The sequence below is a fragment of the Aplysia californica genome, unplaced genomic scaffold (genome assembly GCF_000002075.1).
Source record: "Aplysia californica isolate F4 #8 unplaced genomic scaffold, AplCal3.0 scaffold01284, whole genome shotgun sequence".
Classification (NCBI taxonomy): domain Eukaryota; kingdom Metazoa; phylum Mollusca; class Gastropoda; order Aplysiida; family Aplysiidae; genus Aplysia; species Aplysia californica.
Genome location: NW_004798554.1, coordinates 85,585 through 89,208, shown reverse-complemented (window position 1 = coordinate 89,208; position 3,624 = coordinate 85,585). Strand labels below are relative to the sequence as shown.

General features: G+C 39.2%; 1 protein-coding gene across 3 annotated transcripts in view; it reads right to left on the bottom strand.

Annotated features, from left to right (window-relative positions):
• LOC101844970 (serine/threonine-protein phosphatase 6 regulatory ankyrin repeat subunit A) overlaps positions 1-3,365 on the bottom strand; it is a 20,737-nt gene extending 17,372 nt beyond the window's left edge. The window contains exon 1 of one of the 3 annotated variants that reach the window (XM_005112474.3): positions 3,228-3,365. The gene's annotated coding sequence lies outside the window, so the exon portion shown is untranslated. Of the gene's footprint in view, positions 1-743; positions 837-2,605; positions 2,990-3,227 lie in introns of those variants that run through there. The other 2 variants (XM_035973486.1, XM_013090447.2) reach the window with 2 other exon arrangements.
• Between the last annotated feature and the right edge of the window lie 259 nt (positions 3,366-3,624).

Here is a 3,624-nt window from a genome sequence, read left to right as displayed (position 1 = left end):
GGGGTGAGAATAGCGAGTCATGATCAGTCTTTCTCACCCGGGGTGAGAATAAAGAATTTTTTTCCTTGTTACATTTTCACCTCACAAAAATGCAGAGAGACATGTCTATGTACACGGTGACCGGGAATGTAGCCTCAATATCTACGCACACGGTAACCGGCAACCGGGCATGTAGTCTCAGTGTCACCAGAGACTATAATTAAATACACGGTAACCGGTGTTCAGAACTCCAAGTTCAGTTTTTGTCATCTGGTGTTGCCTTCATCCCCACCCCTCCCCCGACTGTACCTTTTTAAAAAATCAATAATCTCCCCCCCCACCCCCCGTTTCGGAGCCCTATACTTCGCAGCGCACACTTTGAAAGAACTTTGGTGACCCCAACCGGTACTCACAATGTGATGCACATGCACAGGTTCACTGACCTGTCACGATAACAAGCCCGACAAGAAGCTTTATGACTTTCTCTTTTTTTCAGCAAGTGACAGCACAGGACAAATATTGATTTTATATTCATTCCGGTAATCGTGTACGTGTAGATACTGAGACTATAGGTGTCCTGTTACCGTGTACGTATGGATACTCTAAGACTAGTTGAGACCAGGTCCCCGTTTACAGTGTACGTAGATACTGAGACTAGGTGCCCGGTAGTGAGGGGCAGGTATCGATACCTAGGTATCAAAACATAAATACCTATATGGGTATTGGAATCGATACCGATAACTGTTCTAAATATCGATACCTACGTGTTATTTATCCCAGGGCTGCCAGAGCAGGTGACTTGGGCCTTGAGAATTTTTTGTGTTTAGCAAAACTGAAGTTTTCGTAGGGGGGGGGCAGTGGCGAAGCGTCTATATAATCAAATAATCACTGCTTCCCTTCCTAATTTTGAAACATTGCCGCTGTCAAATTCACCCATAGACGTAAACCTCATAAATTAAATGTAAAAAGACCAATGAACAGTATGCCTAACACTCGAAACGGTTTCATTGCTACAGAAATTAGAAATAGCCTGTTCACCTCTATCATGCCATTCCATAAGCAGTCGCAAGCTTTGATTAATAAGGTTACCTAGTGAGGCTGGAAGATTGTACCAAAAGAGTTGAAGGAAACATGTGTGCAGCAGTCAAAACTGTTTCATTGCCTACCCTGTTCACCCCTTTCGGGCCACAGAACTTATAAGCAGTCACAAGCACTGATTATCATTATGTAAGCGAACTATTACACTTGTCCAGTCTACCTCACAAATGTGAGGGGAATTAACTCCTAATAATATCTTGACTGATCTGCGAGTGCTTGTCTCGACTTTTTACCGTCCTATAAATAATCAGATCGTGACCTCGATTATGACACTGGCTCCTGGCTGTGAAACAGCCAAACATAAACATGAAAATTTATAATCGTCATGTTCTACCAAAGAGTTTAGTCTCACTGGTATTACACACTGTGGTACTGCCATCTCTGCTTCTTTGCTTTGTGTTTGTGTATTTACATCTAAAAGATAAATTTAATGTTTTTTTGAATAAATATTTAATGAGATACTTTCCCGATTATTTTAGCGGTTGAACATTCATCATACAACATGAATTCGGGATTTGTTTTCAGTTTTCATTTACTACTCAGTGTTGCCGCATCAAGACGATCGAGTAAGATTATTTTGTGACATCTCCAGGTCCTGTCTGGTCCCATCTCACTTTGATTACCCTGTCAAACAAGTTTACCTTCGCCCGGGGGGGGGGGGGGGGGGGGGTCGCGGCAAGCTTTTTAAATGAATCTAGTGATTTTCTTAACAAAAAGAGAGAAGTTTTTCATGAAACCTATCTAGTGATTTAGCAAAATCCTCACTGGGCCCCGATTTATCCTCAATTGGTTTAATTTAAAGTTGCTAGAAATGTGGTAAATTGAATTGCCTTTTTAGAACTCTTGTGTTTTTATTTTCCAACATTAACATTTTCTGCAAAGTTGACTTTCCTCGCGTACTTCACTTAGTTTTGTGTTCATTCTCATATTTGGGTATTTATTACCTCTCTCTCTGCTCTCTCTCCTTACTTTTACAAATAATTTTTATTTGAGTCTCAGCTAAATATATGGTCACAACCTGTCTAGACACGAACCTTAATACTTGGAAGAGTATAGTTGTATTTTTGACTTTACTTAAACTTAAACCCCCTGCCGTAGCCTATGTTACTAATTTTAATAGCATTAGGTATTGAGGTATCGGTATCCATACCTTGAAAAAGTACTAAGGGATCGACATCGCTAAATTGTGGTATCGGCCCATCACTAGTGCCTGGTTACTGTGTACATAGACACTCCGTTAATTAAATTGGTTCAAGACACAGCCCCCCCCTCCCCCTTCCTGCTTTTTTTATTCAATGCGTAAGATTAATTATTGAATCATATATTGATAATTGAATGGCAATAATGAATCATGTCCCCTTAATAATTGTCTTCTATCCGTTGATGCATTGATGATACAGAAAATAGCAAAACTTTTGTTTTAAAAAGTCGTTTTAGATGGTTACTAATTATGTATTAAAATTAAGAGTTGGCTAGGAGAAATAAATTTGATGAACTTTCAATATTACGAAAATAAAGGCATCCGCACTTGTTTTTATTACTTTTGGGCTTTGAATGTCGTCATTGTGGGAATTCCCATTGGGTTAAAATTTCTGTGCTCCAACACTTCTGTGATCACTTGCTGTTCAATGCAAAAAGAAAAAGCTCTTTAGCAAAGCTAAATTCAGTTTGTAAATTTAAAGCAATATAGATCTAGATCTAGAATTATGATTCTGATGACTGAAAAGTCGACCCTGGAGGTGCTAGGGCGGGCATTGAGTCTGTTGACATGTAGGCTACGGAGCCATCTTTTTGGTTTGGCTCGGTTCGTTCAGACTGGGAGAAGCAATTTCATGCAGCCCCTTTGTTGCACTCTGAAACTGGTACTCTTTTACAGTGTTTTCCAAAATAAATTTTTCATTCTTCATTTAATGAAAACTCCACTGTGATCCCCAAAATATTAGTATTATTAGATCTAGATCTATAACATAGATCTAGATTTACTTAGTTAGTATTAGCCTTCGTCGATCATGGGTCTGCGGCTTGGTGGACTGGATGTTCACAAAATCCAATGAAAATTAAAATTTTCTAGTTTGAAACTCACAGTCTTTCCGCCTAGCTTCCGAAGGATAAATAATACACTTAACTTCAGTGCTTCACTTGAGCATTACCTGCTTTAATTATCCCTCGACAAAATGCAACAAAGTTCAAGACGAGCGAGACAAAACTTTCACACACATCACCACGAAAAAGCCTCTGAATTTCCTCAACTGGGAGCCTGGGATTTTTGTTGCCTTTAGTCCCCAGAATTTGTCTGTCGTACTGTTCTGATTTTTACAATGCTACACCCCCAAAATCAAAATTCGGCTCAAAATCATGGAATTTGAGTTGTAGCCATTTTTAGCTTCCTCAGCCTCTCCTACAACTATTTCATGGCATAAGAACCCCCCAAAATCGTATTTTTTCCCATACCGGGCATGTTTGTAACCGCCATTTCCTCTTAAAGTCAGTATTTATTTTTCTTTATCGGCCGTTTTCTCAAAATGCTACTTTTGTCTATACTTTTTT